The sequence below is a fragment of the Tupaia chinensis genome, unplaced genomic scaffold, assembly GCF_000334495.1.
Source record: "Tupaia chinensis unplaced genomic scaffold, TupChi_1.0 Scaffold147369_1, whole genome shotgun sequence".
NCBI classification, from domain to species: Eukaryota; Metazoa; Chordata; class Mammalia; order Scandentia; family Tupaiidae; genus Tupaia; species Tupaia belangeri.
The window spans coordinates 363666-386900 of record NW_006207220.1 but is presented as its reverse complement, the minus strand read 5'-3'; the positions used below and the strand labels follow the sequence as shown (position 1 = coordinate 386900).

General features: G+C 39.7%; 1 long non-coding RNA gene across 1 annotated transcript in view; it reads right to left on the bottom strand.

Annotated features, from left to right (window-relative positions):
- LOC102477467 (uncharacterized) overlaps nt 1–21575 on the bottom strand; it is a 78693-nt gene extending 57118 nt beyond the window's left edge. Inside the window, exons 1-2 of the long non-coding RNA XR_337569.1 lie at nt 21388–21575; nt 15878–15983 (exon numbers count right to left, since the gene is read on the bottom strand). This is a non-coding gene — a long non-coding RNA (uncharacterized LOC102477467). The remainder of the gene's footprint in view (nt 1–15877; nt 15984–21387) is intronic.
- Between the last annotated feature and the right edge of the window lie 1660 nt (nt 21576–23235).

Genomic DNA, 23235 nt, shown 5'->3' with positions numbered 1-23235 from the left:
TGTTCCACATGTGTGCATGCATTCCTAAAATCCCAAAAGGAGAATAAAAAAGGGATTGTAGTGTGGTCATTCCCCCTTGCTTATTTCTTTTTTACTCTCTCTGTCTCTCTCCCACCTCCCCTTCAGCAAGTACACCCAATCTAAAGCAAAATTAACATAAGAAAAAAAAAATTGCTCTATATTAGACAAAGCTCACTGTGATATTTTGTTATAAATCTAAAATATGTCAAAAGAAGGAAAGCCTCAGAGACCCATAGATGAGTTACAAATCTTGCTCCACTTACTATTGAATAATTTGGGGAAAATGATTCACTGAGCCTCAGTTTTTAAATAAATAAAATAGATATCTTTAAGGGTAGGATTATGTAGAAGAAGATAGGTGGAAGAATGACAGTACTGTTATCACCCAAGGCCAGCTTCAGGGTCATCCCTCCCATCAAACTTCTCCTGTCAACTCATCATGTTTCTCACTGTTCTGAACCCTTCTTTTAGCTGTATCATTTCTTTCAAATAGATATTTGCTATGCACCTGCTCTGGGCCAGTTGCTAAAGTTATAGTAGTCCTTGCCCTAAGGAAGATTAGGATTATGAGGAGAAGATGGTCATCCGAGATGTTTGCTTAAGAATACAGGTCAACCACACTTACATCTCCAGCCCCCTGGCCTAAAGAAAACTGAGGCAGGGCCTGTCACTGGTCCCTGGCCCCACCTCCAGCTGCCCCACCTCCAGCTCCCCATCTCCAGAGCCCTTCCCTGTTAGCAGGGTAGGCTTTTATTTTTGTTACTTCTTCTTCTTTCTTTTGTTAATTTTCTACTTCTCCTTACCCTACAGGACTGCCCCCAGCTCTCCAGAAGAGCCCATTTCCATCTTCAGCCCCCTGGAGATATATTATCTCTTGCTTATCCTCCACATACAGAGAGGGACTAGACAGGCCTAGAATCACAGTTTTCAAATACCCTAGTATTGTGAGGCTTCCTGGGATCATCCCTTTTACTTAAACACCTGAAAAAAAGGGTAATCTGCTCTTCAGACACCTGAATAGAGGACTCTTTCTGTGGAGACCACATTGCTAAACACAGCAGAAGAGAGACTTTGGCACACATTAGTCCACAGAAAAACAGAAGCACACTTGTTCCCAGTCAAAGAAACATTCTCCAAAAAGGTATACAAAAGTGAATACATCTCCCAATGGCTAAAAGTAGAAGAGCCTCAGGTCTGAATAAACAAGAAAATATGTCTCCATCAAAAGAACACAATAACTCCCCTCTATCTCTTGAAAAAACAGAAGATGTTACCAAAGTTTCAGAGAAAGAACTTCCAACATTCATGGTGACAAAACTCTGAGTTGGAACAGAAAAGAGACAATGAACTACAGGAGATTAGGAAGTTTTTCCATAATATGAAAGAAAAAAATGGATACTATATGAAAGAGTTAGGTAAGACTATTAAAGATGAAGTCTGTAAGACAGGCAATCAAAAACTCTCTCGGGAACCAGCAGTTAGTGTAATGGCTATGTCGCTGGACTCCCACGTAGTCGACCGCGGTTCGCGTCTTGGACCCAGTGGCTTAAATCTCATGCCGGGCACGTGTGCATGCGTGCCCAAGATCCTGAGAGGAGAATGGAGGAGAAGGGATTGCGGCATGACCATCCCCCCTGGGGGGTGATTTCTCACTTTCTGTCTCTATGTCTCTGTCTGTCTGGTGAGCGCACGCGCCCTATAGCAAAAATCTCTCAAAAAAAAAAAAAAACTCTCTCGAAAATATTAAAATATTAAAAGTCAATTAGACCATGCTGAAGATAGAATCTCCAAAGTAGAAGATAAAACCTCTAATCTAGGGAAAAAAAAAAAAACACCAAAAAGAGAAAATAACAAAAGAAATGAGGATAATATATGAAAAATGCTAGACTCCATTAAATGTCCAAACATCTGAATAATTGTTATCCCAGATGGTGAAGAAACAAATAAGGGCATGGAAAATCTATTCCATGAAATCCTGGAAGAAAACTTCTGAAGTCTAGTGAAGCACTCACACATCAAGACCCAAGAAATACAGAGATCTCCAAATAGAGTCAACTCAAGAAGATCTTCCCCTGAGACCAGCAGTTGACATAATGATAAGATACAACATCCCTACATGATCAAGACTCTCAGCAAAATCAGCATAGAAGGGTCATCTCTCAACACAATAAAAACTATCTATGAAAAACCCATAACCAACATCAACCTGAATGGAGAAAAGCTGAAAAGCTTTTCCACTAAAAACAGGTACAATACAAGGATATTCACTTTCTCCACTCCTTTTCAATATAGTACTGGAAGTCTTTTCCAACACAATTAGAAAAGAGAATGAAATAAAAGGCATTCAAATAAGAAAAGAAGAGGTGAAACTATCTCTATTTGCAGTTGACATGATTGTATATATAGAAGACCCAATGGTATCCATTAAAAATTCCTGGAAGTAATACATGAATACAATAACGTTCCAGGATACAAAATCAACATACAGAAATCGATAGCATTTCTATATATGAACAGCAGGCAGACTGAGATAGAACTGAAAAAAGTAATTCCATTTACTATAGCCACAAGAAGTATAAGTCCCCAGAAATAAACTTCCCAGACATACAGCCAACTGATTTTTGACAAAGGTTACCAGTTAATCCAGTGGGGAAAGAAAAACCTCTTTAGCAGATGATGCTGGAAAAACTGGATATCCACCTGAGAAAGATGAGTCTGAACCCCTACCTCCCACCATTGACAAAAACCAACTCAAAGTGGATCAAAGATCTAAATCTAAGACCTCAAACTTACAGACTAAAACTGATGCTGGAAAACACTTTGGAAACTCTGGAAGATATCGGGGTAGACAAAGACTTCTTAAAAAAGACCCCAAAGAACTATCAATAATTCCAAAAATAGATAAATGGGATTACATTATATTAAGAAGTTTCTGCATGGCAAAAGGCACAGTAATTAGTGTGAATTGACAGCCCTCAGAATAGGAAAAGATTTTTGTAAACTATGTGTCAGATAAGGGACTAATAACCAGAATATGCAAGGAACTCAAGCAGCTGTCCCATAAAAAGATGATTAGCCTTATTAAAAGACAGGAGAATGTGTTGAAAAAACCACTCCCTAAGGAAAATATACAAATAGCCAAAAGGCATATGAAAAAAAGTTCAACATCTTTCATTGCAAGGGAGATGCAGATCAAAACCACAATGAGATACCACCTAACCCCAATCAGAATGACTAAGATTAAAAAATAATAATAATAATAATAAGTGCTGGTAGGGGTGTGGTGAAAGGGGAACTCTCCTACCCTGCTGATGAGAACGTAAATTGGACCAGCCACTGTGAAGAACAATTTGGAGATTCCTCAAAGATTTACAAATAGAACTACCATATGATCCAGCAATCCCACTCCTTGGTATCTACCCAAAGGCAGAAGAATTCCCATTGATGTGCTTACACATCAATGTTTATTGCTGCATAATTCACAATTGCTAAAACATGGAACCAACCCAAATGCCCATGAACAGATGAATGGATTGAAAAAGTATGGGACATGTACTCTATGGAATACTACTCAGCCATAAAAAACAAAACTCTAGCTTTTGACAGAAAGTGGATGAACATGGAAGATTCTATATTCTTTGTCCCTTTCCATGGGACAAAGACATAAATTATTATCTATTGAAGATAACCTTTTAGTATTGTCAACTGGACTGGTGAGAAATGTACACATGTTGGAATATCCACTTTGTAAGCTAAGTAACATGTAATTGAATGTATAAAAGAAATTGAAATAAATTTTAAAAATTAAAAAATTAAAAAAAAGAATACAGGGCTCTCTCTTAATTTTTATCTGTTCCCCTAGTCAATTCAATAAACTCATAAAGGGCTAAAGTTTCTTAAGTCTGCTCCTCTCCATTTCTAACACTGGCTCCCTGGTCCATGCAACTACCCTCTCCTTTCAGAGACAATGGCTTCCTAATAGTCTGCACTGCATACTCAGGAGTCACTGACTGATTTGTTTTTAGTGTTGCTGCCATAACAATATTTTTGCAAAGCAAATGAAATCAATCATTCCCCTTATCTTAAATCCCCCTCTAACCCTGTGATTCCACTTAGCTCTTTGGGAATAGAATAAAATCCATAGTGTGATTCAGACAGCCTCTGTGGCTTAGTTATTAACCATCTCTTTCATCTTGTTCCATATGATTTTTGATGGGTCACACCCTTGTCATAGTTCTATTCCTCATCTACCCCACATCCCATCCTCTGTTGGGCTGCTCTGCTCAGAATAATAGTTTACCCTCTCTAAGTCTTTGTCAGAGAATATAAAAGCCTGATGGGGATGACTTGATAATTTTTCTAAAGGCTAGTTCTTGAAGGAAATCATTGCTCTTTCTATGAATGTTATTTAGAACCTTAAAATTTGAAAGCTAAAGAGACCATATCTGTCACTTTTCCCAGGCTTTTTAGCGTCTAAAGGAGGAAACAGAAAAGGAGAGATGAGAAGGCATATGCTAAAGTGGCCAGAATGAGAGAATAAAAATGTGTACAGAATTGAAGCTCTTTCTCTTCCTGGCAAGTTTAAAATACACCCAGCATTTTCTCAGGTATGCATGCTACTCTGGGCTGTGGTATAAACATTGTGGGGAGGTGTTGGAGTCTATGTTTACTTAGGCTGTAGTGCCTTTATTTGCAGCTCAGACTGCCTTAAGATTCCTTCCCACCACCTTTTCATCATCAAACTTACTTAAAATGGATCCCATTCACACAAGAACTAAAACAGACAATGGATTTAGAGATCTTCAAGCTCATTTCTAACCAGGGGATAGCATATCAAATTGGAAAACATTAAAAAGATGGGTCAAACCCAGGATATAATCTTTGGGGTATAGAAAAATGATACCCTCATATACTGTAAATGGGAGTGTGCATCAGGAATGGCTTCGGAAAAGTTTATCATCTAAAACATGTAACCCTTTGATGGAGCAATCCCTCTTGTAGCACTCTGATCTACTGAAGAACTCTTGTAAAATTCAGAGATATCTGCAAGGTGATTCCTTGTAGGCTACATGTAATCATGAAAATAAGAAATCTGTAAGTCCCTCAAAGGGAATTAATTAAACTAGGGAAAGTCCACTTTATGGATTGGATGGAGCCAGTTTTGATGAATAGCTCTATCTATATGCAGCAACAAATTTAAGGGGAAAAATAAAAGGCAGAGTATGTATTAAAATGAGGATGATACATGAGGAAACTTCAAAACGTTTCTGGAAAAGTAGAATTAAAGTACATATTTATGGAGCAAAACAAAATCTTGAAATTCATACTTTTTTCCCATAATACTCACATTCATGAACTTTTGAAGACCTCCCCCCATCTATTAAAAGTGGAATTAGTGAGGGAGTATGAAAGTGGGTATTCTATGTTTTTGTTTATTTATTTGTGTTTAAAACTTTCCTTTCTTTTTTTTTTTTCTTTTTTTAATTGACCAGAGGGCAAGAGTGCTCATTGAAGAGAGACAGGGTGTGGGAAGTAACAAAGCAACGTTATGGAAAATTGTCACATCACAATTCCTTCTTCCCCATTTCTCCTTCCTTCTGGGTATAGACACATGTGCCCAGTGTGTTTTTCAAGCCACCTGGTCCAGGACTTGAATCTCATAGTAAGCAATGTGGGCTCCAACCACCTTAACCACCATGCTGCCAGCTGTCCCTAAACTGTTTCTTAACAATAGAAATACCTTCATGGAGAAGGGGAGAGTAACGCTTTAAAGGGAGAAGAAAAAAAAGAAGAAGAAAACTAAAGAGTATCCCAATTCAATTTCTAAATTTGATTTAGTCAAATTCTGCCTATACAGAAAGTTGCACCTGCCAGAAACCCAAGGAAAAGTCTTCATGAGAAATCTAGTGCTTATAATGTACTACGGTGTGAGAGGGAAAACTGCTGATTTCAACAGTTAGGACACCAAGAGAATAGTTGATTGGCAGGTCAGAGCTAGCTGGTGGTGTGCAAGTTGCTGAAATGCAGCCCACATGAGATACACAGACACCACATTGAATCTTTCATCCTATGGATAGCAGCACTGCAGTATGTAAATACTGCTCAAGCTAAGCCAGGCTTTTCTGCCTCTCTAAATAATGGCTTTGCACCCTCTGCATTGCTTGCCTAGGTTGCTCCAATCTAGACCATGTAACTGCAGACCACCCACATTCACGTCCCATGCTGCTCTTGCACATTACCATAAACTGATGATTCTGTAGTTTGGGGTCAGAAGTCTGAAATGAATCTTGCAGGGCTCAAATTAAAATGTTGGCAAAGCTCAACTCCTGAAAGCTCCAGGGAAGAATCTGTTCCTTATTTTTTCCAGCTTCCAGAGTCTGCCCACATTCTTTGGTACAAGGCTACATCACTCCAACCTCTGCTCATGTGGTCACATTTCCTCTCAACTCGGACTCTTCTGCCTCCTTCAAACAACCCAGGATAATTTCTTCACCTCAATATCATTAACTTAATCACTTCCGTGATGTTCCTTTTGCCATCTCAAGCTAATGGGGATTCTCAAGGGTCCAGGGATTAGGACTTTGACATTTTCATTATTCTGCCATACCATCTAACTTGTCAGAAGATCCCCAGTGTCTTGCAGCTTTCTCAGCAATTTTATAATTATGAACTTGTAGCTAATGCTGCCTTCCCCATACCATCCTGTGAGAAAAGCTGTGATGATTCAGAGCGGTGGGGATGTCAGATTTGAAGGTCTTTATGCTAGGGTAAGGGTATCTGCAAAATCACTGAGGATGGCATGAATTATATGACCAATGATGTCATCAGTTTTGACTCAGCTCCATTTTTAGGGAAGTATGGATTTAGATCTGCTGTCGTCAGCTCTTCAAGGAAGGGACTGTAACTTTAACCCCTTGCCCAGCATATTCCTACATAGTCATCATGGTGAATGCTTATTACCTTGATTTTGCCCTATTATATTGTATAAGTAAAGCTATACATATACAGGCTATTTTAGAAATAATTAAATCATTATATGACATCCCCTAGTATTGTTCCTTCCACATATGAAATCAGCAATGCTCCTTACCCTCTCTAGTTATCAATACTTCAAATCTCCCAGAAAACAGTATAAATGGGATCCAGGAATATCATGATACAAACATACAGTAAAAGAAAAAGATAAAGAATTAGGAAATTATAAGGTGTGAGCTAAACATATTGCTGCAAATATTAACAGAGTGGTATGGATGGGCAGTATTTTCAAGACATCCAACATGAATCTGTGATGCTATGTCCTATATATCCCAAATAATAACCCCGTATGTGCATGTCTTTTTTAGTATACAGAAGCACCTTTATTATCCTATGGGATCTTTGTGCTAATCCCAAGATGATGACTAAGACTCTTATCTTCTTCATACAGAGCAATGAGGCTCTGAGTCATTATTGCTCAAAGTCCAGTCACCCTAAGAGGTGAATTAAGATTTAAAATTATGTTTCCCACAACCTTTGTTTTCTTATCAGCAAAATGGAGATTAAAAACTTATTTTTGAAGACTAAATATTAATACCTGCATAGTGTTCAGAATATTCCTGGGCATATAATAAAGGTTCAATTAGTGACATGTTATCTAAATGCAAAATTAAAGTTCTTTTTTATCTATTGTAACTAGCAATTTCTTGAATAAAATTAGTCTCAGGAAGGAGACAGTCATTAAATAGATAATCAGTCAATAATCCCATATATTCAATTTTTATACCATTCATGACCTTCTATAAACCCAGCAACCTCAATGAAAATTAGGTCTCTTCTCTATTTGGGTTTTATTATTGTTGTTTGGTGTTAGTTTGTTTTTGCCATGGTGCTTATTTCAATTTCTAACTATTTTCATCATAAAATTTAATCAGCAGCTGTAGTGTCCATTTGACTCTGAGCTCTATGAGAGCAAAGTCTTGGCTCCTATTGTTCATGTTGTATTTCACAGAACTTTAATGCTAGCTGGTAGATGCTCAACTATTTGAATGAATGGACCAGAAACTGAATCTGATTAAGTTGTCTTGTGCTCTGTCCCCAGCTTCTGTATTTTCATTCCCTGAAAAAAAAAAAATGTGGGGTGGAAATGAACCTCAAATATTGGGAAATTAATTTGTAGCTTTCTTTAGTGTGTAACTTGCATAATTGGATTAATTGCCAATTCATATTTGAAGCTATAAGATGCTCACAGTCATTTGTCCTTTTTCTTGGAGGCTCACAACAGTTCTGAGAGGTAACTTAACAGGTTTCATTCCACTTTTTTTAGAGATAATAAAACAAAAGCCCCAAGAAAGAGTATGTCTTCCCCAAGGTAAATCTAGTCTATATTAAAAATAAAACTAGACACTAGGTCATTCATGTTTTCTGTACTAATAAAAATGTATTGATGATTACTTTAGTAGGCAGGATTAGGCTAAAACTCTGTGTGTGCATGTGTTCCAATTTCTAATACAGGAGACCAAATTTCCTGTGTCCTCCATTGATGATTAATATGTTTACTGCCTTATTCTCTATTGTGTGAATTTCTTCTTGTTTTCGCTTTTCCCGCTTTTACTCTTTTCTGACCTTAAGGAATCATGTCTAGCAAAGCTGGGACACCCAACATCCCCAGCTGACAGAAAAACCAGAATATGCCTCCCAATTACCATCATCTTAACTAACAGAAGCCACGTTCTTTGAAGAGTCCATAATGAGTTTTCACAGGACAGAAGAAATTATCCAAAGTATAACATGTTTCAACAGTAAAACCTGCTTATGAATATTTCGCCCTTAACCGTTGTCAGTACATAGCATTTAATAATCCCCCTGGTATACATGTTCAGTAGAGGGCTCTTAGCACTTACTCCTGGGAGAGTGCAAAACTATTTCCATTTTTTCAAATCAGCATGTGATGGGGGTAAGAGGAATAGCAGGATACCAGAGCATCAAAGGTGATTGCTAAAAGAGAGTTTAAAAAACATCCTAGGCAATTTCCATGTCACAGCTAGATCCATCACTTCACAGAATGGCCAACACATAGGAGATACTCAGTAAATATTGGAAATTTATCGAATGAAGCTTATTTCAAGGTTGGAAAAATTGAGCCTCAGACAAGGAAAGCAATTTATTTAAAATCACTCAGAAAATCAGAGATAAAAATTAAGTTTTATTTTTGTGGTTTATTTCCTAATCGATTGATTTGGTCATAAATTCAGAGGATGCTGTGTTTTAAACATATCCCTCCAAAATTAACATGATGAAATTTGGTTGTGATGAGATTAAGAGGGTAAAAAAACGTAATCCAACTACGGGATTAAAAGGTGGGACCTTGGGGAGGCGATTAGAATTAAGATCATCATTGTGACTGAATTGTGTCGGGCTTGTAAGGAAAGAGAATAAAACGGACAGAGAGACACAGACACAAGTTGGCTCTTTTTCCACCTCACCACATGACATTCTGGGCTGCCTCAGGACTCAGCAAAGAGCCCCTCACCAGATGCGGCCCCTTGACCTTGCGCTGTAATATGATGAGCAAAATAAACCTCTGTTTCTATAAATTGCCCAGTTTCAAGTGTTCAGTTATTAAGCAACAGAGAATGGACTAAAATGGAGGGTGTGTACTTGATTAAACACTAAGAAGAATGCACAAAAAAGAGTATGTTCCTAATGTCTATATTCACTGGGTGACATAAAACAGGATAGCCAGTGTCAAGCTAGTAAGAAATCAGGGATCTATCCAAAAGAGCCTTCATGTATGCATATTTCAGGATGCATGAGGAAATTGTCAAGACCCCTTATATGATATTGAAAAAGAATCACATTTATATGCCTATTGATAGAAGGAATAGAAGAGAAACTATAATGAATTCATATTAGAAACATTATGTAACCATTACAATTTATGACATAATTTATAGAATCTGACAACGAAAGGTCACTACCAACAGTACAGGGCTGGAGAAAGCAAGAGAGTCACAGAGTAGGCAGAAAGTATCCTCTCATCGATGTATTAATATAGCTGCTCATACATCAGAGGTTATAGATCCATGGGCCATGTCTGGTTTATAAGCATCTCATTTGGCTTATATACCATTTCTAAAAATGATAATCTATTGCTAATATTCTAAAGCCAGATGTTTTCACCAAAAGAAGACTGATTTGAAGCTAGGCTTAAAAAATTTCAGCATCTGTCAATGTTGGGAGTCCACATTCTCAGATAGCAGCAACGGGCTAGAACAGATTTGTGGTTGCTCCTTACCGACAGGAAATGTACTCTTGGATGCATCCTGTTTAGGATATTGATGTTACTAGACACTTTGGTTGCATCCTTCCCTCATGTGCTAATGAAGTTGCAGGGTGGGGGTCGGGGGGTGTAGACTGGATGTGCATACATCAAATGGCTTCATCTGAAGAAAAAGTGACTTGCGATGGTAGTAAGAGGATTAGGGTGCTGGTAAGCAGTGTTCATAGTCCATTTTATGAGGTATTGTTTATCTCTGATGGGGGACAATATAGCTTCTATGTTTTTAAAAATTTTAAACAATAAGGAAGAAAAATAGAACCTTCTGACAATATTTGGTTCACACCTGGAAGGATGGTTGTGGCATGAGTATTATGGGGATATAGTTGGAGCACCCCAGATAGAAAAGAGGCTCTTAGTAAATACTCTGACTCATGTTATTTCCTTTTCACCCAAGACCTCACTTCATAACCCAGCCACCAAGTTCGTGGGCACCAGGGAGCACATATAAAATGCATTGCTGAAAGAACCTCCAAAACGCATAGCTGTGTGAGTTTTCCTTCTCCCCTAACTAAATGCCCATAAGACCCACTCCTATTAAGCTACCAAGGGTCTCTTACCTCCAGAAGGAGAAATTCAGAGATCATGTAGGTGGAAAAAAACTACTGAAAAAAGCCTAGGTTGGAAGCTGGGAAAAGAGAGAAAGAAAGAAAAAGAATTGAGACTTGCCTTAAGACTTTGATCTGGACTGAGGCGGCTATAGGCCTCAGTTTTCACATCTGTAATAAAGGAGGTGAACGTGGTGCTTTTAACAGCACTAAAGCTCTAAAATTGGGTTAGAGATTCTGGATTGAGCCATCTGGGAAATTAGAAATGCAGTTCAAATGGCTTAATGTTGCCTGCTTTTCATGAATTTTGTAGGAGTTCTTATTCAAGGAGACGGACAGCACTCTCAGACAGTACCTTCTTTCTAAAGATTGTCTGAAGCTGTTATCACAGAGATTATTCCAATTGAGATGCATTCTCCTGGCCTGCTTGAATTCTGCAGCTTAGTAGAGTAATAAGACCTTGCATTTGTACAATAATTTTTACATTTCTAAAGTGCTCTCCATCTCTGGCCTGAATTTTATACTTATATCAATACTATAATGTAGGCAAGGCAGAATTTTCTAAAATCACATTTGAACAATGGGGAAACTTGGACTCAAGTTACACTCAGGGAAGCAGCAAGAATATTTCCCAAGAGTGCCTCAGAACTGGGTCTATTTCTTGACTTAACTGTTAGTAGACTGCCTGAATAACTTTGAGCAAGCTCCTCAAGTTCCCTGAACCTCAATTTTCTTATCTGTAATGTGGGATAGAGAGCTACCTGCAGGATTAAATGAGATGGCACATGTGCTAAACTATAAAAACCAGATTTGCTTGCCAGCATTCATTTTGATTGAGATGGGGGCAAGTGATTGGTTCTGGAGAGGTATCGGTTCTGGAGAAGTGTCTAGGAGGTAAACAGGACTGAAGAGGATTTAGACATGGGGAGGAGGAATAAGGAACAGTTAGAGATGGCTCCTTCATTTCTGTGTGGCAAGTCTGGCTAACTGAGGAATGAATATTGGAGGGATCTGGGACAGACTTGGTGCAAAAGGGAAGGTGTTTCAGACTGGCTCTGGATAGGTTTATTTGCCACATCTTTGATGCATTCCAAAGGAGATATCTAAAGGGCAGAATTCAGAGCCAGAAACGCTGGATTTGCCTGTTTCGTTACTTGCTTGCCTGTTAACACTCCATCTAATACATGTAAAAATGTCTCATTGGAATTAAAGTTTTGTTTTAGGATGTCCTGATGGACTTTTGCACAGAGTCCCCTAAGACATCATTTCACAAAGTAGGAAATGGATATTACTAAGATGTTATCTGCAAAGAAACACAATCCATCATGACACATTTAAAGTACAATGCATTTGCCTTCGATCTTCTCTTCTCCCCACAGGACTGACAGGCACATATTAAAAGCTTTCAGAAGTATGGTTCTAAAGCACGCTTATTTAATTTTAAACTCACAGCCTATCTGTCTTATTGGACTAAGGAATTCCCTTTATTTTTCCCATGTCATTTTAATTGATAGCTTGTAAATCTGGTTTTGTAGAATACATTTTAAAGTGTTTTCTTGTGTCTAAACACATGAAATGGAAGGAAGTCTGTGCCTTGCCTCACGCTCTTCAGTTAGTTATCTTGTCAGACACCAACCCAGTTTTCCCAACTATACATCCTGGCTTCTATCTGCCTCTCTTTATTGCCTGCACCATAGCCTTCTGTGGGGGGTGGGGGGGAAGATGGACAACAGCCAAATTTAGCATTCATTCTTCACCAGGCAACACAAAGCACCTTCTGAAATTGCCTTCGCCCCGTTGCCTACTTAAGTCATCCAGAAAACAATCTAATTCATGTTTTAATAATATAAGTTTACACTCCTGTCACACCTATTATTCAAGGTTATCAAATCATTCTCCCAACTTTAATAAATTCTTAACGATACTTCTGCAAAAGAGATTAAGGGAACATCTTACTAGTGTGACTCTCTGGGGCCATTTTAATGAGGAAATTGATAACCTCTTGCTGCATGCGTCTTCAAGTCATTTCTTGTATGAGAGAGGAGCCTGCTTGGTTTCAAAATTACTCTCTATACCCCCAGATCCAGAAGGCACCATCCATTTCAAAGAAAAAGTCTTTTCATTTCTCTAGCATCTTATCATTAAAAAAGCTTCTGTGTGTCCATTACTAACTCTTTGCTGCCACAAAGAGGCAGAGGAGAATGGCCACCACCAGTTTACAAAGGAGGATACTGGCATCTAGCAAAAATAAAGTGGCTTTCACAAAGACCCTGCAGAAGTCAGGATTCATGCTGGGGGCAGTTGTTCATTTCCTGCTAGTACCAAGCTCTATACTGACTGGGAGGAAGTACAGCTGTAAACTGGATAAATAGGTGGGTTTCCGCTGTCATGGACTTACAGTTCAGAAAGGGGAAAATAAAACCGATGATGACACTTTGTGTAAACTGTCTCAGAGGAAACAAATAATGGAGGTATCTTTCTTGCAAATGTTCAGATGTCTCGCTCTCTTCCTTCACTTAGTTTATCTACTCAGAACTCTACAGAGCCAGGAGAACCAGGCTATTGAGCTGGTCATTGGAAAGGACTGAAGGAGACTAGGGTTGTTATGAGAAAGAAGTACCCAAAAGTGGAGTATGAGGGCCTGAAGACTATTATAAATAAATTCTAATATCTTGGTACTTTTTCCTTGATTATCCATTTTAGATCCCAAATTCATGTCAAGGTCAACAGACAGACACACAGAGAATGAGAACAAGCAAAGGCCCTGCCTGTAGCTAATTCTTTGTCCAAGAAGAAAAGATGAATCTTCATGTGTGAGTATTAAGAACTCAAGCATCACAGAAACAGCAATCACATAATATCTTCACAGGATGCTAAAGAAAAGTACATTGCCTCAACCTCCCAACCCCTAACCTTTCCGGTTTCAGTACCTGGAAATTCACTGGGCTCTAGCCTCAGTTGCAACACCAGCCTTCTCATGAGTCGTTATCACCATAGCAACTTTTAGGGGTTGCATCCTCAACCACATGGCAAACTAATTGAACTGTACAACTTCTCTTGCAGCTGGGGAATGTAAAAGTGAATCTTACATTTAATCATACGCGCAGCATTGACATTCAAATCAAAAGGCTTTGTTAGGGCTCTTGGAAAATGGAGTGTCATTTTGCCAGCACAATCTTTCACTCAGAGGCACATCCTTCCTGCTTTGAAGTGTTAAGTGAATGGTAAAGAGAAAAGCTTTTGGTTTAGGGGTGGGGGAGGGAGGAAGGAAGGAACAAAAGGGGATGAATAACGAGAAAATGAATAAATGCTGCTAAATCAAACGAGTTCAATGCAATGGCTGTTGAAAAATCCTTGTCTTGTGATTTTTCTTTATTTCTTTTTTCTTTTAAAGAAGCGGCGATATTTATGGAAAGTGCTTTGGAATCACAGATTAACTCTGTTCTGTCTAGTCCTAAAATCATAAGCAAGTCATTTAACTCCTGGTAAGCTGAATTTCTTTGTGTGTAAGGCAGAAAAAAACTAATACTCACCTCCCAGGTCTTTCTGAGGGCATACAAAGTATATATAAGCATATGTAAAATATATAGCATTGTTTCTGACTGGTGGTCACTCTGCATTTCTCTTCCAAGGCTTGAACTTGAATATGTGACTAACCTTGTCACAACACTTAGCACAGCAAACAGTGTGCTGGGAGTCTTCCGTGTCTTGTTTCATGTTCACAAACATAGGACGTAGGTATTATTAGCCCCATTTTACAGAAAAAGACATTGAGCCTTAAAAACATTACTCATGATTAAAAAGTATTCAGAACTAGGAATTAAGGGAAAAGAAGGACTATGTATCCTTCAATACTGGCACATACTCTTATAGGCTCTCCCAAGGTCTACCTGATTCTGAAGGAGACTATATCTCATTTGATTTCTGATCAATTAAACCCAGGTTCTTTAGTTTACGATGTTAATGTATAGAAGATGAGTAAGAAGTTGACTTTTGAGAGTAAATAATTTCTGTCCAATAGAAAAGATAACCCCAAAAGTTATGGTTTTGTTGTCTTGCAGGGAATTTAACTGCCTTTGTATGTTCCTTAACCATCTTATTTCAGTGATTTTTTTTTTCATTTTGCAGTGATTACAAATACCAGCACTCAGATCCTTCTTTGACAAAACTTTATCATCATTTTTGTTCCTTCATTAAAGAGATAATAAATCTCTGATGTAGGCTCACTGTGTATTTATATAAAGGCCTCTTTTTTTCAAACCTTTTGAAAATTATGCTTTGACAGTAATTTGTGCAAGGATCATCAAACTAGGAAGAAGTACAGCCTGATGTTTCTGACTCTAATGTCTAAAGACTGGCTCTCTCTGGTTCGCAGGAACCAGGATTACAATGTACAGTTTGAACCTTGTTCTCAAGGAGCACGAAGAAAGACCGTCAACTGTGTCATGATTTGATGCAGGATGTACTCTAGTAACAATACTGGTCAAGTATTGCGGGCCAGCAGGTGGCATGGTAGTTTCCAAGTATTGTCTAAGGTTCTTAGCTCTTGGCCTTGAGAAGCACAGTCCCCTAGCTCAGGCAAGCTAGACATTTGTATTCCTACTTGAGAAATGAGGATTCCTTGGAAGCCCCAAATGTATAAATGACTTGCCCACAGTGAAGGGATAAGGGGGGAAGACCAGGAAATTATAGTCCAGCCCTTTAAGATAATATATTGTTTCTTCTTCTAGCTTGGCTGTTGCTGAATTGCTCTCTAATCCTTCTTAGTTACCCATCTGTGCCTGGTCCTGATACTAAGAGGAGAGAAGGATGCATAGCCTACCTTGTGTCATCCCTCAGGAGGAGAGATTATGCAACACGGGGCTATGTGTCACCAGTGCAAAATGACAGAAAGTAACTAGAGGAGAGAGGATGAAGGAAGCTATAGTACTCAACCTCACAGCAGACAGACAATAATTTTATTCTTCAAGTTATATGACGATTTCTCTCCTACCTTATCTATTTGCTGTTCCCATGCGATCACTCCTTGAAGCCCTCCTTGTAGCTTTACAGTTCCATTTTTGTGGAAGAAGATGAATAAGGGCTTGGGTTTATGCATCCTGCAACAGAATGAAGTGATAGAATGAGAACGAGGTTAGGAACTGAGAAACTTGAAGTTTAGTCCTAGTTCTGCCTCCAGTTTGTCACGTGACTGCGACTTTGTCCCTTTGCCTGTTTCTTCATCTGTGTACTGAGAAGATAAACCAGTAATTCCAGAGAGTACATCTGTGTAGTCAGTGATAGAAGAGTTACCAGTGAAGAGACTTGGTGATGAGGAACCCCACCTACCCCTATACACACACAGGCTAGGAGGAGGCAAACATGAGGTGAAGAAGGAACTGTCAAGCATCTCCTTCTACCTTGGGACAGAAGTGGTAGCCTATTATAAACAGGAACATTCCAAAAGCAAATAGATGGGAAGGCCTAAGTGAGAAGCTCCTAAGTTCTTGGGTATCATGTAGACATATTATTTTCTGATGATACCAGTGAAAAGGCTCAGGGAATGAACAGTTGCTTCATGATAAACTCATTATTGCCTGATTTTCCACACTCCTCTTACAAAGAGGGAGATTGGGAGAAGAGGGCCAGCTTCAAGTTGTTTGCTTGTTTTTAGTTCGCTAAAGGGCTTGTTTCTAGAGGCAGTCTCAGAGAGAAAGAGTGAGAAAGCATGCTCCAGGGGGGATGGCCATGCTGCAATCCCTTCTCTATTCTTTTCTCAGGATTTTGGGCACACATGCACACGTGCCCAGCATGTTGTTCAAGCCACCAGGTCCCAACTCTTGAACGGCAGAGTTGGCCATGTGGAATTTAACCATCATATCACCTGGCTAGCCCCTGAATTCACATTTTAATGTCTCCATGAGCACCTCCTACTACTCTATGCTCTCATAGTCCTCTATTCTTTCATCACTCTATGGGGAATCAGAAGATAAATGTTGGTCCTGGTCCAGCCAGCAATAAACTGAGTGGTTGAACAAAGCCTGTTCCTCCTACCTCAGTTTCCTCTAAATGACAAGTGCCATAAATACTAGCTCACAGCTATGGAACATTTATGTACAGACAGAATATTGTATTTTATGACCCTTAAAATTCCCTACGAGATGCTTTTATCCTCTTGACAAATGAGGAAATTAAAACCCAAGCTAACTGATTTGTACAGTTAAATATCTAGAAAGTGGTAGTCTGCACTGTTCCCTAAGTGGAGACAGTAACGGGGTGCTACCTACCTCCCTGTATCCTATCCCCGTACTCTCCATCCATGACAGACTCCTCATTCTTGCACTCTTGTTTTAATGATTTCAGGAAGACTAGTTTATCAGTCTCTCACTTTAGTTCTACTCCAGTCTATTCTCTCACAGAAGGAAGGTGATTCTTTAAAAGTAGATTAAATTGCAGGGGCCAGCAGGTAGTGTGGTGGTTGAGGTGTTGGACTCCTACGTGGCTGACCAAGGTTCAAATCCCAGACCTGGTGGCTTTCTCTCTCTCTCTCTCTCTCTTCCTGGTCAAATTAAAAAATAGTAATAAATAGGGACCAGGAGATGGCATAATGGCTATGTTGCTGGACTCTCATGTAGTCGACTACAGTTTGAGTCCCAGACCCGGTGGCTTAAACTCATGCCGGGCATGTGTGCGTGCATGCCCAAGATCTTGAGAGGAGAACGGAGGAGAAAGGATTGTGGAATGGCCATCTTCCCTAGGGGTCAATTTCTCACTTTCTGTCTGTCTCTGTCTCTCTCTCTTTTTGGTGAGTGCACATGCCCTATAGTAAAAACCTCTCCAAAAAAATTAGTAATAAATAGTAATAAATAAGATAATTATTTTTAAAGTAAATTAGATTATTATACCATTCCCATATGAATTACTCTAATGGTTGCCCACTTCACTCCTATATAAGTCCTTCCTATGGTCTACAAAGTTCTACATGGTCTGGCTTCTTGTCATCCTTCCAACTTTATTTTCTACTTCTCTTCATTTAATTTATTCCATTTCAGCCACTCTGGCCCTTTACCTGTGCTATAACACTAAACCCAGTGTGCACCAGCCTCAAGACATTTACACTACTGTTTCCTCTGCCTGGAGAGGGTTTCTCCATATATTTATGTGACATCTCCTCCTATTTAGATGCTATTCGAAAGAGCTTTTCTCAAAGAGGCCATTGTTGTCCACCTATATAAAATCATATTTTTCTCCTCTTATTGGTCTATTTTTATTCTATTTTTCTTTATTAATATTTATCACTGACTAAAACTAAAATATGCATTTGTTTATTTGTCCAATTTTTTTCTGTTACCTGTAATAGACTATTCAATTAAGGACTTTTTGGTTTACTGCTATGTTCTTAGTCCTCCAACAGTGACTTCCAACTAAGAGAAATTCAATAGATGTGGTTGAATGAATCATTATACCATCTACTTGCTGAATATAGAAATATATACTGGGTTTTCACTGCTGTGGTTGGATTTTCTCATTAGTAAGTGTGAAGGTAACAGATTGAACTCAGGCAGCCATTTTGGGAAGGAAGACACATTTAGATTTCTTACTCAGTCCAAAGCAAGCTGCCAGGTCCGAGATTCGAACTGTAGTTGACCATGTGGGAGTCCAACACCTCAACCACCATACTACTTGCCAGCTCCTATAATTTAATTTACTTTTAAAGAGTCACCTTACCACTGTGAGGGACTAGACTAGAGCAGGACTAAAGTGAGAGTCTGATAAACTAGTCCTTCTGAAATCATATAGAACAAGAGTGCTAGATATCCAAAGAGTACTAGGCAAGAGATGAGAGTATTCTGGTTTTTGAGCCTATGTCACTGATAGAAAAGCATTAAATTCTACCCTTTGATGCCTTTAGGCTGACCCACATGGCTTTGTTCCCACAATCTGCTATCCAGGGTTATTGTGTAGTTTATATATGTCATTAGCACTCAACTACCAAATCATTGGAGGACTAAGATCTTGATTAGGTTGACTTTGCTAATAAAACATAAATCTGTGCAATCCTATTACTTGTCAAAATCACCCAGATATATCTTCTGAAATAAGTAAAATGTATCCTTGCCTGAACTGGGCATGTCCTTTTGTACCTTAGGACCTATTTTTAAGATTAAGGGTCAACCTAATTTTGGTAGTGCAGCAGTTAAGTGTGCTGGGAAGAGGAAGGCAGATCCTGTGGGGGTTCGAATTCTAGCCACGGAGGCAACATGCTGGGTGTGACTGTGCATGCCCAGGATTTTGACAGGACAGAGAGTTGCAGGAAGAACTGCAGCATGACCTGGCTCCAATAGGGGGTGCTTTTAATTCCTCTTTCTGTTTCTGTCTCACTCGTGTGTGTGTGTGTGTGTGTGTGTGTGTGTGTGTGTATACACATGCACTGTCATAAAAAGAAAATAAGAAAAAAAGATTAGAAATGTTGCTCTTAGGGATCCCCCAAAGCTAGTCCATCTTGAATAACTTATAAGTCTATGATCATTTCCCAGAAATAGATGTGAAACTGTAAAAAGTTAGAGAGAATTGGCTGCCTTCTAGTCCCTTCGAGAAATGTACATGCAAACTAGACCAGCAAATGATGCAACGGTTACGTCGCTGGACTCCCACATCATCAACTGTGGCTCAAGTCATAGACCCAGCAGCCTACACTCACGTCAGGCATGTGCACATACATGCCCAAGATCCCGAGAGGAGAATGGAGGAGAAGAGATTGCAGCGTGGCCATCCCCCCATGCGGGGTGATTTCTTGCTTTCTGTCTCTCTGTGTCTCTCTGTCTTTCCAGTGAGCGCACATACCATATAGCAAAAACTTCTCAAAATGAAAAACCAAAACAAAACAAAAACAAATTAGACTGAACTAAATTCACAGTGTCATCTGAGTTCTTGAGTTCGCTGCCTGTTGCCCAAACCTGGGAATGAAGCTTTAATTAATAGCACTAGCTCATTCTCTGTACAGCACAAGCAATGAGTTGATGAATTCATGAGAATTGCGTTTATCATAACCGATGTGAATGTCAGGATCTGTTTCTCTTTTGTTGAACTTCACTGCACGACTGCAGAGGGGATGTGCCATACTCTGTAGAAGGCACTGTATACATTTCTACCTCTGGGATAAAACTCCAAAGGCCAAGAACTTAATCTTGCTGATGTGTCACCACTGGTGCAAACACTAGATCTAGCATATTGGCCTAGGTACTCAGTCAATATTTATTCCATGGATAAATAAAGAATTTAGCAACCAAACACACCTGTCTTCTACTCAGATACTATTGTGTTTTCCTAACATACTACTTCCCACCTTTGTGTTGGCATTAGACATTCAAAATCTTATTATGAGGGGAAGCAGAAGAGATCCATTTTCAGAAATAAGGATAGCTGACAATGATTTCATAGCTTTCCTAAATTCTTCAGGCCTGGGTACATCAGAGTAGGGCCTGGCATACAACCCTGTAGGCTGCTTAGCCTAGTTCAAACCATGTCTTCTGGGTCTGGAGACAAACCCCATGAATGGGATGTGGTTCTTGGCCAGACAAGCAGGTAGGAGCGTCATGTGCTCTAAACTGGGAGCATCAACAACCACCTAAGACGGTTCACAGCCCCATTCCAGAGAAGCATCAGGTCTTGCTGCATTTGCCCCTGGCTTCTATTTTTCTCCCTTTCTCTTCTTTATGTCCCCAGAGTTTCCCAGGCTCTGTGAGCCTTTAACATCATGGGATTTTATAAAATGGTGTACACGAACAATGCCAAACCTCTATTTGCTGAGACTCAAAAACATACCAAGGCATATATCATGGTGTTTGAACTATTAAGTCAGGCAGCCAGGGTTCAAATTTCAACTCTGCCATGTATCTGGATATCTTAGTTTTCTGCATCTATAAAATGAGAATCACAATAGTCCTTGCCTTATAAGGTAGTAGTGAGGACTTATTAAGACAGCAAATATAAAATACTGTAAAACTGCATTTGGCAGGTGCCCTTATTCTCAATTTATACTCATAACCACCTTAAGAGGGAGATTATAAATATTCCATTTCATAAATGAGGAAACAGGGACCAGCCAGTTTGTGTAATGACTATGTCGCTGGACTCCCATGTAGTTGGCCACAGTTCAAGTCCTGGACCCGGTTGCTTAAACTCACGCCGGGAGCGTGTGTGTGCGTGCCCAAGATCCTGAGAGGAGAATGGAGGAGAAGGGATTGCGGCGTGGCCATCCCCCCTGGGGGGTGATTTCTCACATTCTGTCTCTCTGTGTCTCTCTGTCTTTCTGGCGAGCACACGTGCCCTATAACAAAAACCTCTCAAAAAAAAAAAAAAGAAAAAAAAGAAAGAAAAGAAAAGAATAAATGAGGAAACGGAAGCTCAGAAACATTAGGCAGCTATTTCGACAGGGCTTGTTCTGCTGTTCACAGGCAGAAAGAATATTAAAATGCAGGGCGGCATGACCCCAAAGCACTAGTTATCCATGTGGCTGCTCACCTGCATATGTTGCTGCTCAAAGGGTGTTGGCATCTCGAAGGAGGATGCTGGAGTAGAGCACACTAACACGAAGCGTTAAATTCTCAAGGTGAATCCACAAGTTCGTGTCTCCTGGGTAGAGTAGAATGTTTTTTGGAACAAGGAGAAAACGTCCTTCCAGTCTTTGTTGGAGCAGTGTCCTTCCAGCCTATCGGAGGCCCAGAGCAGCCTGCCGACAAGCCTGCCAGTGCACTTGAGGTGCACCAGCATTTGATAATACCTGCTTTCCCCAGGCCTTCATCCCACTCACCCACAGCATTTTCCAATTAGATGACTACAGGGCTTACTTCATCATGGGGAATGGAAGTTTCAACACAAAAGTCTCCAAGTGAAGGCAATTTCTTGAGGGTGTTACCAGGTTTTTCTCTGGACCCAAGCCCTGTTTGCCTGAAAGATGGCCCCACTGACTGCCTCTGAGGGAGCTCTCTACCCTGTCTTCTGCTCCTCACTGCCTTACAGAAAATTCTCTTTCTTGGAGGGAAACTAGTAATCCCCTTTAGAAATACTGAGGGGCCTCTCTTTCTTCTGCCAGTTTGGGTGAGGAAATGGTTAAGAAAGGGTCATTCTGGGAAAAATGATGAAAAATTATATGGAGTGTGCACCAAGAGCCTTATAAAGTCAATGAACTCAATTTTGTTCACCGTAAAGTGAAATAAACCTACCTTAACACACTGAAGCAGACAAATTCGCTTTCTTAAGAGGAGAGGGGGCATGAGTGAAACTGCAACCAGGAGGCCAGAATGGTAGATTTGTGGCCTGAAATTTTTCCTGGTTTGTTCTCAGGAAAGCAGAGATTTGACATCCAGGAGGGACAGCAGATAAAGTACCAGGTTAGCATCCTCACTGCAGTACCTCCTCCTGTCTGGGCTAGAATGCCTCAGCCGAATCCCTCACTTCCTTCTTTTTTTTTAATATACATAATTTTATTACAAAATTGAAAAAAAAAAAACCCACAAAATTCAACATCCTAAAAAAACCTAAAATTTACTATTGATACCAATTTCTATGAGTGTGTTGTACTACCTTCTTAAGACCCTCCTCAGGTCCATTCCTAACTCCCCTTCTAGACCTTCTGTCTACAACACTCCCATTCAAGCATTCCAGCACATTATCCAAGCCTAAATCCCTGTCATACTCTTAGCACTTTAGGCCCTTTGTCCAACTTCGCAATTACAACCTTCCCCTGAAGGCTTATCTCACATGCTCTTGTTTTAAGAACACTCTCCTCTCTTCCAAGCTAGAAGGGATTATCTTCTCATCCCTCTGACTCAGAAAAGCAATCTTTACTGTTCTTGAAGCTGCTCTTGTAACTGTCTATCTTATAGGTTAGGGGACTTCCCCAAGGTCATGAAGCAGTTTAAGGCCAAGTCTCTTGACTTTCCAGGCTGTGATCTTTGTATTGCATCAAACTTGCTCTCAAACACTGGAAGGGAAACTGAAGTCAGAACAGAAGCTAAAGAAGTCCGTGTTTCCTACATTAGTTTCCAAATAAGCTACAAAATGAAGTGACCTAAGTCTCTCTACTTTTTTTCTTTTTTTTTCTTTTATTTATTTATTTATTTTTTTTTTTTAGAGAGGTTTTTGCTATAGGGCACGTGCACTTGTCAGAAAGACAGAGAGAGACCGAGAGACAGAAAGCAACAAATCACCTCCCAGGGGAGATGGCCATGCCTCATCCCTTGCTTGGCTTGAGTTTCAGCCACCAGGTCTGGGACTCGAACCACAATTGACTACATGGGGGTCCAGCGATGTAACCATTATGCTACCAGCTGGTCCCACCCCTTGGTCTACTTCTATCTGGAGAGGTAT